The 11,240-nt window shown below is 42.4% G+C and overlaps 1 protein-coding gene across 3 annotated transcripts in view; it reads left to right on the forward strand.

The window, feature by feature from the left end:
• The window catches only part of LOC126426946 (uncharacterized), a 34,308-nt gene extending 23,368 nt beyond the window's left edge, over positions 1-10,940 (forward strand). For all 3 annotated transcript variants that reach the window (XM_050089053.1, XM_050089055.1, XM_050089054.1), the window contains exon 3: positions 10,478-10,940. The gene's annotated coding sequence lies outside the window, so the exon portion shown is untranslated. The remainder of the gene's footprint in view (positions 1-10,477) is intronic.
• Positions 10,941-11,240: the final 300 nt, after the last annotated feature.

Raw genomic sequence — 11,240 nt, forward strand, 5'->3', positions numbered from 1 at the left:
TGAGACACTTTTCCCCATATGCACTTCCCTGTGGATTTTGATGGATGTTTCTACATCTACATACATACTCTGCAGTCCACCATATGGTGTGTGGCGGAGGATACCTCGTACCACAACTAGCATCTTCTCTCCCTGTTCCACTCCCAAACAGAACGAGGGAAAAATTACTGCCTATATGCCTCCATATGAGCCCTAATCTCTTATCTTTGTGGACTTTCCGCGAAATTGTACTGCAGTCAGCCTCAAATGCTGGTTCTCTAAATTTTCTCAGTAACGATTCACGAAAAGAACGCTTCCTTTCCTCCAGAGACTCCCACCCGAGTTCCTGAAGCATTTCCGTAACACTCGTGTGATGATCAAACCTACCAGTAACAAATCTAGCAGCCCGCCTCTGAATTGCTTCTAATGTCCTCCCTCAATCCGACCTGATAGGGGTCCCAAACGCTCGAGCAGTACTCGAGAATAGGTTGTATTAGTGTTTCATAAGTGTTCTCCTTTACAGATGAACCACATCTTCCTAAAATTCTACCAATGAACCGAAGACGACTATCCGCCTTCCCCACAACTGCCATTACATGCTTGTCCCACTTCATATCACTCTGCAATGTTACGCCCAAATATTTGACGTGACTGTGTCGAGCGCTACACTACTAATGGAGTATTCAAACATTACAGGATTCTTTTTCCTATTCATCTGCATTAATTTACATTCATCTATATTTAGAGTTTAGCTGCCATTCTTTACACCAATTACAAATCCTGTCCAAGTCATCTTGTATCCTCCTACAGTCAGTCAACGATGACACCTTCTCGTACACCACAGCATCATCAGCAAACAGCCACACATTGCTATCCACCCTATCCAAATGATCATTTATGTAGATAGAAAACAACAGCGGACCCACCACACTTCACTGGGGCACTCCAGATGATACCCTCACCTCTGAAGAACTCACCATCGAGGACAACATACTGGGTTCTATTACTTAAGAAGTCTTCGAGCCACTCACATATTTGGGAACCAATCCCATATGCTCTTACCTTAGTTAGGAGTCTGCAGTGGGGCACCAAGTCAAACGCTTTCCGGAAGTCAAGGAATATGGCATCCATCTGATACCCTTCATCCACGGTTCGCAAGATATCATGTGGAAAAAAAGGCGAGTTGCGTTTCACAGGAGCAATGCTTTCTAAAGCTGTGCTGCTGCATGGACAGCAACTTCTCTGTCTCAAGGAAATTCATTGTACTCGAACTGAGAATATGTTCGAGAATCCTGCAACAAACCGATGTTTGTTTCTCATGCCATAGAAAATGAATTGCATTTTGTCACTAGTATGCAGAACTGCCATTGTCAACCGCTGACGGTAGCGCCGTGCCACAGAGCTGCCAGTAGATGAGGCTGGATCAGACCAAGATAGATCCACCACTGGGAATGGATATGTCGACTTCACATTTACAGATGTAATTTAGCTAAAAAAATATATAGGGCTGAAGACTTCCTTATTTGGTCTAGGTACAGTATTTTATCTCGTTGGCTCGTGTTTGTTCCTTACTAGTCTGCTGTCACAGCTCGTACTGGCCAGAGCCTTCTCTTCGCTGCTGCCAACATCTGCATGCTGCAGACTTGCACTCCAGGTGCAGCCCACCATCAATCGTATGGTGATAACACATTCCAGGGCCGACCCCAAGCTTTCTCCACATGCACTCTCAAAACCACTGTGAAGTGCACTGTGCCAAGTTACTATAATCTGTTCCTCATAAGAATAAACCTGATGTAAATAAACAAAAACGTAATTATTGGTCAGAAGCCATAGCACACGTATACTGGCATTGTTAAACTCTTGGAAGTAGTTCCTACTTACCTAGTAGATATCTTATTACTAAGTTACGTTAAATGAAACTGTTAGATATTCATATATGTTAACAGCCATCAACAATTTTCTTAATCACGCTTTAGCTACGTAGTTTTTATTTCAAAAATCGTGTACAGTCGCAGCCTCTGCAGCGTTGTGCTCTGATTGTCACGCTGTTAATGTGCAGTATGAAAATGGCTGAGGCTGCTTTCTTTCCGTAATGAAATATGCGAGTGGAACACGGTTAAAAAGTGCCGAGAAATAGGCTGTTCTTAATGTTTTTCGTAAATTTATGGAGATAATTGACTTTGAAGTTTTCCAGCATTCTATATACTTCGGGTGATGAACAGACAACGCACGTATGACACAGTCAGTAGCGCATTAGAATGTGTACCAAATTCTGTTATTCATGCATTAGTTCAAATCTCCTGTGTATAATTTTTTTTCTTGTTCAACTTGAAATACCTACAGCTCGTAATTAGAAAACTCATCATTTTTTTTTATGAATAATGCAAGTCTTCTTGTTTCTACTCACATATTGGACACGAAATTCCTGTGTCCATTTCAAATACAAGTTCTTAATTATCAATGTTTTATGAAAGACTGTTCATAAGTTGTTTAAATTAAGAAAACATAACAAATTAATTTTTTAAGGTAAAAGTGAAAAGCCGCCCTGGTACATAAGTATCGCAGCAACATGAAAAACAAAAATTTTCACAGCATCGAGCCCATCACACAAATGCTGCATTTTTACATTTGCTACTGGACCAGTACAATATGAACCCAACAGAACTGATCTGGAGCCAAGCTGTGCGGGATTTGGCCTGAGAAGTAATAAGACTGTTAAGCTGCCAGACGTACTGGAACTAACACATGCAGCTTTTTCACACGTCACTGCTGAACACTGGTGGGCTGTAGGATGGCTCGTCACAAAAGAAGGGAAAATGCTGCGCCTGGTTGGCTTCGTGGATTGTTGATAGGCTCATTATCAATGTAGCAGGTGACACTTCCAGAACTGAAATATATTTCTTGGATTCGGATAAGGAAGGAGTTAAGAGATTACCAGAAGACTGACTGTAATTAATACCTTCAGTGGCTTCAATATTTAACTATGCAGCGAAATCCTTCAATGCTCTCTTACACTACACACAGCTTATGCAGAAAAATTACCTTGTGGTTAAGTCATGAATTTTCATCATTCTTGTTTCTAATCACAACAGTACGTTACCTAAAAGGTAATATGTTGCGGTTTTTGTCTAGCCATCTAAGGAGCATATTGTGGGAGACTTGCAGTGTATTATTTCATTCCGCTTAAAAATTAAATGACATTCGAAAGCTGTATTGCTCCTCTGCTTGTCTCTTTTTATGTGTGAACTACAGCTGGCCACTTCACTGCAGGGTAGCTGTACCATCTGACAGACCAGTGCTGTCAAAGTTAAATATGCCTGTAAAGCTGTTGTCCCGTGTTATCACGAAGTAGATGTGCGCGTAACGCACAGCACAAAACGTACCCTTATTATTGTACTTGACAGTATTTGAGACAGCTTGGCTGCAGTCCCACATGAAACAGAAATCCAATGAGGTTCCAGCAAATGCGGAAGGATACTTAGTGCAATGTTTAAACAGATTTATTCTTATGATGAACGGATTATAGATGTACCTTTTGCTGTACAAGCCTTTAGTAGCCACACTCTTTCACAGAATTTCCACATAAAACTAGATGTTGTACGATGTACATCTAAAGTGAAGAGCCAAAAGTGACTTCATTACCTTTGTTCTGCTTCTGATGATGATCTTCTTATATCGTCCTTTCAAGACGCTGTCCATTCCATTCAACTGCTCTTCGGAGTACTTTGCTGTCTCTGACAGAATTACAATGTCATTGGCAAACCTCAAAGTTTTTAATTGTTCTCCCTGTACTTCAATTCCTACTTCTAATTTGTCTTTGGTTTCGTTCACTGCTCACTCGGTGTACAGATTCAGTAACATCGTGGATAGGCAGCAATCCTGTCTCGCCCCCTTCTCAATCGCCACTTCCTTTTCATGGCTCCTCGAACCTTATAACTGCCACCTCCGACCTGTAAAAAATTGAAATAGCTTCCACTCCACCGAGCGAGGTGGCGCAGTGGTTAGCACACTGGACTCGCATTCGGGAGGACGACAATTCAATCCCATCTCCGGCCATCCTGATTTAGGTTTTCCTTGATTTCCCTAAATCGTTTCAGGCAAATGCCGGGATGGTTCCTTTGAATGGGCACGGCCGATTTCCTTCCCCATCCTTCCCTACCCGAACTTGTGCTCAGTCTCTAATGACATCGTTGTCGACGGGACGTTAAAAAAAAAAAAAAAAAAAACACTAACTACTGACTAACCTAGCTTCCACTCCCTGTATTAACCCCTGCAACGTGCACTAAAATACACTCCTGGAAATGGAAAAAAGAACACATTGACACCGGTGTGTCAGACCCACCATACTTGCTCCGGACACTGCGAGAGGGCTGTACAAGCAATGATCACACGCATGGCACAGCGGACACACCAGGAACCGCGGTGTTGGCCGTCGAATGGCGCTAGCTGCGCAGCATTTGTGCACCGCCGCCGTCAGTGTCAGCCAGTTTGCCGTGGCATACGGAGCTCCATCACAGTCTTTAACACTGGTAGCATGCCGCGACAGCGTGGACGTGAACCGTATGTGCAGTTGACGGACTTTGAGCGAGGGCGTATAGTGGGCATGCGGGAGGCCGGGTGGACGTACCGCCGAATTGCTCAACACGTGGAGCGTGAGGTCTCCACAGTACATCGATGTTGTCGCCAGTGGTCGGCGGAAGGTGCACGTGCCCGTCGACCTGGGACCGGACCGCAGCGACGCACGGATGCACGCCAAGACCGTAGGATCCTACGCAGTGCCGTAGGGGACCGCACCGCCACTTCCCAGCAAATTAGGGACACTGTTGCTCCTGGGGTATCGGTGAGGACCATTCGCAACCGTCTCCATGAAGCTGGGCTACGGTCCCGCACACCGTTAGGCCGTCTTCCGCTCACGCCCCAACATCGTGCAGCCCGCCTCCAGTGGTGTCGCGACAGGCGTGAATGGAGGGACAAATGGAGACGTGTCGTCTTCAGCGATGAGAGTCGCTTCTGCCTCGGTGCCAATGATGGTCCTATGCGTGTTTGGCGCCGTGCAGGTGAGCGCCACAATCAGGACTGCATACGACCGAGGCACACAGGGCCAACACCCGGCATCATGGTGTGGGGAGCGATCTCCTACACTGGCCGTACACCACTGGTGATCGTCGAGGGGACACTGAATAGTGCACGGTACATCCAAACCGTCATCGAACCCATCGTTCTACCATTCCTAGACCGGCAAGGGAACTTGCTGTTCCAACAGGACAATGCACGTCCACATGTATCCCGTGCCACCCAACGTGCTCTAGAAGGTGTAAGTCAACTACCCTGGCCAGCAAGATCTCCGGATCTGTCCCCCATTGAGCATGTTTGGGACTGGATGAAGCGTCGTCTCACGCGGTCTGCACGTCCAGCACGAACGCTGGTCCAACTGAGGCGCCAGGTGGAAATGGCATGGCAAGCCGTTCCACAGGACTACATCCAGCATCTCTACGATCGTCTCCATGGGAGAATAGCAGCCTGCATTGCTGCGAAAGGTGGATATACACTGTACTAGTGCCGACATTGTGTATGCTCTGTTGCCTGTGTCTATGTGCCTGTGGTTCTGTCAGTGTGATCATGTGATGTATCTGACCCCAGGAATGTGTCAATAAAGTTTCCCCTTCCTGGGACAATGAATTCACGGTGTCCTTATTTCAATTTCCAGGAGTGTAGTATATAAATTCTGTATGTTGGAAAGTTCATCTTCTATTGCCAATAGAGTCTGTCTTTTTTTATCATGAGCATCACCTACTAAAATGTGCAGTACTAATTTATGCCTACTCGTTAGAAATCAAAGGTTTATGACGGTGGGATTCATGTTGTATAATAAAATATAGTTACTAAAAATTTATTACTTTGTCAGTACTCTCCAGTTTCTATAGCCCATCTTCCTAAGATCTTCGATTACTCCATCTTCCCATCTGGCTCTTGGTCGACCATGTTGTAGAAGAGGCCAAGGCTCATCATGAGCTGTAGAGCCAAGTAGGAAGAAGAAAAATTTATTAATTTTTAATTTTGGACTGCTGGTCATTAATATGGGTGCTACAGGCTTCGGAAAACTCAAACGATCAAAAGCATATTGGCATACGGTAGACATTTATAGCAGCTCAGCTGCAGTTGGCACTGAATGTTCGGACCATGTGAAACACCTTTTGAACTAATTAAGTTTGGTCTAATATAAGTATGTTGCCTGAACAGAGGGAAAATAGCCCTTTCATTAGAAAGTAGTATCTCATTTGGAATCTATGTAAGAATGGATAAGATTTGGCCTATGGCTAGATACACGAAATTTTATAACTTTAATTGCCATCATTTCTTAGAAAACTGATTACTTTGTTACAACTGTAAAACCAACGGAATAGTGAGAATAATGAAGTTTTGTGCGGGAATTTGGTTCTACAATTTTAGATAATATGCATGCCATGCAGGAACTTAACATAAAAATTTTGAAAGAGAAAGAAGAATGAAAACATAAGAAATAAATATGTGATGCATAAAAAGTAGGACAGTGGGACCCACCCATCTACATCTAAATGGACACTCTGCAAATCACATTTAAGTGCCGAGCAGAGGCAAATGCCTCAAAAACGAACACCTAGATATCTCTCTGTACGGGCTCTGGTTTCCCTTATTTTATTATGATGCTCATTTCCTCCTATGTAAGTCGGCATAAAGATATTTTGGCATTCAGAGGAGAAAGTTGGTGATCGAAATTTCGTGCGAAGCTTCTGTCGCAGCATTTTTGAAATTTTGTTAGAATATTCTGCCCCAACGAAAAACGCCTTTGTTTTAATGATGTCCACCTCAAATGCTGTATTATTTCAGTGACCCTCTCTCCCCTATTTCTTGACAGTAAAAACGTGCCCTCCTTTGAACTTTCTCTTTGTACTCCATCAGTCCTATCTGGTTAGGATCCCACACGGCACAGCGGTATTCTAAAAGAGCCTGGACAAACATAGAGTAAGCAGTCTCTTTAGCAGATCTGTTAAATTTTCTAATGTTCTGCCAATAAAATGCAGGCTTTGATGAGCCTTCTCCACATCATTTTCTGTGTGTTCCTCCCAATTTAAGTTGTTAATAATTGTAATTGCTATCTATTTAGTTGAATTTATGACTGATTTATCGTGTAACCAAAGTTTAATTCCTTTTAGCACTCATGTGGATGACCTCACACTTCTCATTATTTAGGGTCAGTCGCAAATTTTCACACCCTACAGATATCTTTTCTAAATTGTTTTGCAATTTTTTTATCTTGTGCTGATTTTATTGGTTGATAAATGACGGCATCATTTGCAAACAACGTAAGGCAGCTGCTCAGATTGTCTCCCAAATCGTTTATATAGATAAGGACCTGTAACACTACCTTGGGGAATACCAGAAATCACTTCTGTTTTACTCAGTGACTTTCCATCAGTTACTATGAACTGTGACCTCTCTGACAGGAATTTCATGAATCCAGTTGCATAACAGATGACATTCCATAAGCATGCAATTTGATTACAAGCTGCTTGTGAGGTGCGTTGTCAAAATCCTTCTGGAAATCTAGGAATACAGAATCAGTTTGAATCCCTTGTCAGTAGCACTCAGTACGTCATGTGAGTAAACAGCTAGTTGTGTTTCACATGAGTGATATTTTCTAAATCTGTGTTGGCAACATATGTTCCAAAATCCTGCTGCATATCGATGTTAATGATATGGGCCTGGAATTTAGAGGGTTAGTCCTACTACTTTTTTTGAATATTGGTGTGACCTGTTCAACTTCCCAGTCACTGGTTTTGGTTGTTTTGCTGAGCAAATGGTTGTATATGAGTGTTAAGTATGGAGCTATAGTGTCGGCATACTCTGAAAAGAACCTAATTGGTATACAGCCTGGACTGCAAGACTTGCGTTCGTTAAGAGATTTAAGTTGCTTCATTTCACCGAGGCTATCTACTTCTACATTACTCACGTTGGCAGCTGTTCTTGATTTGAATTCTGGAATATTTACTTCGTCTTCTTTCGTGAGGGAATTTCAGAAGGCTGTGTTTAGTAACCCCACTTTGGCAGAACTGTCGTCGATAGTATTCCTGTTGCTATCGCTCAGAGAAGACATTGATTCTGTCTTGCTGGTAGCATACTTTACATATGACCAGGATCTCTTTGGATTTTTTGCCAGATTTCGAGATAAAGTTTCGTTGTGGAAAGTATTAGAAGCATCTCGCATTGTAGACTGCGCTAAATTTCGAGCTTTTGTAAAAGATTGAAAATCTTGGGGATTTTGTATCTGTTTATGTTTGGCTTGTTCTTTTTGTTGTTTTTGCAAAAGTGTTCTGACCTGTTTCGTGTACCAAGGAAGCTCCATCGTTTGTTAATGTATTTGGTATAAATTTCTCGATTGTTGCCAATACTATTTCTTTGAATTGAAGCCACATTTGGTCTACACTTACATCGTTAATTTGGAAGGAGTGGGGAGGCTGAGTCGTGCTCGAGTAGCTCAGTTGGTAGAGCTGTTGCCTGCTAAAGGCAAAGGTCCTGAGTCCGAGTCTCGGCCCGGCACACAGTTTTTACCTGCTGGGAAGTTTCAACCAGCTACATTTTGCTCCATACAGATTGTGAGGACATGATTAGAATAATTACAGCACAGACAGAGGCATTCAAAGAGTCATTCTTCCCACGCTCCATACATTAATGCAACATGAAGAAACCGTAATAAATAGTAGAATAGGATGTACCTTGTGCCATGCACTTAACAGTTGTTTGCAGACTATAGATGTAGATGTATATCTGTAGTTCAGTGCCTTGAACCAAACAAACTAGTCAGCATTTGCTCTGCCCTTCTTCATATGGTTTCAGTATTTACTGTTACTACTGTTCGGTATGGATTCCACTCTTTGAGAAATATTGTAACGTAGGAAATATTGTAAGCAGTGTGCTTTGTAGAGATATTCCATTTCCCTAGTATTCTGTGAATTTGCTGAAGTCTGCCGTGCACTTTAACCTGCAATTGAACCTGTGTGTTCGTTCCATCTTGTCCCCCTACTGTGGGCCGGTAATGAGACGATTGTCTGCAGAATTGGTGAGTGGAGGGACATTTAGAAGACATTCTCGAGAAGTATGGACAGGATAAAAGGACACGTGTTAAGACCTCGGGGGAATAACTTGAGCATTTAAAGGAAGCTACACAAGATAGAGTTTGGAATATATTCGGCAAATAATTGTGGATGTTGGGTGCAAGTGCTGTTCTGAAGGCATGGTGGGCTGCATCAGTCAGGAGATTTCAAATTGAGGTACTTGTGTGAGCTGACTGATTCCAGTTGTGATTAATTCATATTGTAGTCATCTTACAGTTTTGCGCATTTGAAGCAAATTCCTGATGGTTGCAGAACTTTGTAGATCTGTCAAAACCTAGCTCAGTATTTGTGCATTTTTATATTGCATTTTAATAACAGTAGTAGTAGTAGTAGTAGTAGTAGTAGTAGTAGTAGTAAGGAAAACGGTGTATGTTTCAAGGAAATGATGAAGAATAATATTGGCCAAGAGTGCCTTCTGAAATGAGAATAACCTTCTGTTGAATAAGCACATCAGCTGACACAGTTGGAAGAAATTTGGGAAGACCTCTTTTATTAAGTGATCTGACATGTTGATGTGAAACTTGTTCATTAACAAAGTAGGAGAAAGCTTGCCTCAATGTTGAGGAAATTTTGTTCTCCTTGAGAGAACTAGTTGGACTTGTCAATTCAGAGTGCTTACCATCACAGTCTCAAAGTAAGAAACCCACAGTTTTTGCTTTTGTCAAAAAAAAAAAAAACTCCTGTAACTCCTGCCCCGAGATACTGGTTGCCAAACATGAACCCTCAGGTGCCATTTTACGCTTGCTATTTTCGAGAAAAATTTTAGAGCACTGTATCTCTGGAACAGCTGTAGATTTGTTTTGCTTTTTTGTTGAAATATAACTTTGATTTCAGTGGTCTGCTAGGTTTGGAAATGTGTGGAAAGTAGTCTTGTGTTAGCTTCCTGACATTTTTAAAAAATGGAATAAATTTTCATTCGATGCTCCTTCTGTTGAAGCTGAACTAAGTGTTAAAGTAAAAGCTGAACTAAGTGTGAAAGTAAATTCTGTGTACTCAGATGTGCCACAACCTTGCTATACACTGTTTTCTCAAAAACTCTTTGAAAACTCTGGTAGCAGAGAAATGAACAGTAACTGTGTAAGTTATCTCTTTTGATCTTCTTTACAAAGTGGTTTCACTGTCAGCAAATTGAACACACTTGATATGCTTTGCAGAGGTAACCGAGTACAGAATTAATGAGGCGCGTTGATCTGCACACTCCTACTTGAAATTTCATGATGCTCGTGGGAGTCTTTACTATTTAATGATGTAATGATTGATTAAAATTTATCTTCATTTACCTCCTACAGCTGCGTGAGATGTCGTCATGCTTGAGAAAAACTGACTCCTGTTGTTAATTGTTTCAGACTGGCAATGGACAAATCAGAGGAGCAGTCGATGTCAGAATTAGGACAGTGTGGTGGGAGGATACGGGTCATTAGTGTTGTCGGCAGAGAGAGATGCACCTCGGCGATCCAGTCGGAACATTCAGATGGCTGAGTGTGGCTGCGACTGGAGCAACTTTACCGTTATCTCCGTGTGTTGCTGCGTGTCGAATTTATTATGAATGCATCGTGTGACATTCTTTACAGATTTGGACCTGGAGATATATGTACGTTTCATTTGTGGCGAGTGTGAAGTGGCTCGTTCAGGTGCCTTTCTGGAAGAAGACTGTGCAGTAGTGACTGAGTGTTAGGTCACTGCTAGTTTACAGTTTTGTAACTTTCTTTTTCACTTTTGTGCCACATTGCTGTCAACAGAGCGATACTGTTATTTTTTTTTCTTGCGACTAGTTTGTAATAAAACTGAATGAACATTTTTACCACTTTATACTAGTGAGAGGCTAATTCAGACCTTTACACTTCAGCTGTGCCTTCTCTACCCTCCTTCAAACGGAGAGTTGTGTGGTGTGCAGAAAGACACTTGTTGTTTCCCAGAGTGTTTACTGTGTTGAATGTACATTGAATGTGAAAGGTTCTACATACTGGATCAGGCACTGAGCCCAGACACCTCACTCCGTAGTGATCAGTGCGAGCACACCGCAGTGGCGAGACTGTGTTTGCAAGGTGAAGGGGTTCGAGTCCTGGTCTGGTGTGTTTGCACGCACTCGTATAACCTGCTAGACAAACA

Source organism: Schistocerca serialis, chromosome 11, assembly GCF_023864345.2.
Source record: "Schistocerca serialis cubense isolate TAMUIC-IGC-003099 chromosome 11, iqSchSeri2.2, whole genome shotgun sequence".
Lineage (NCBI taxonomy): Eukaryota > Metazoa > Arthropoda > Insecta > Orthoptera > Acrididae > Schistocerca > Schistocerca serialis.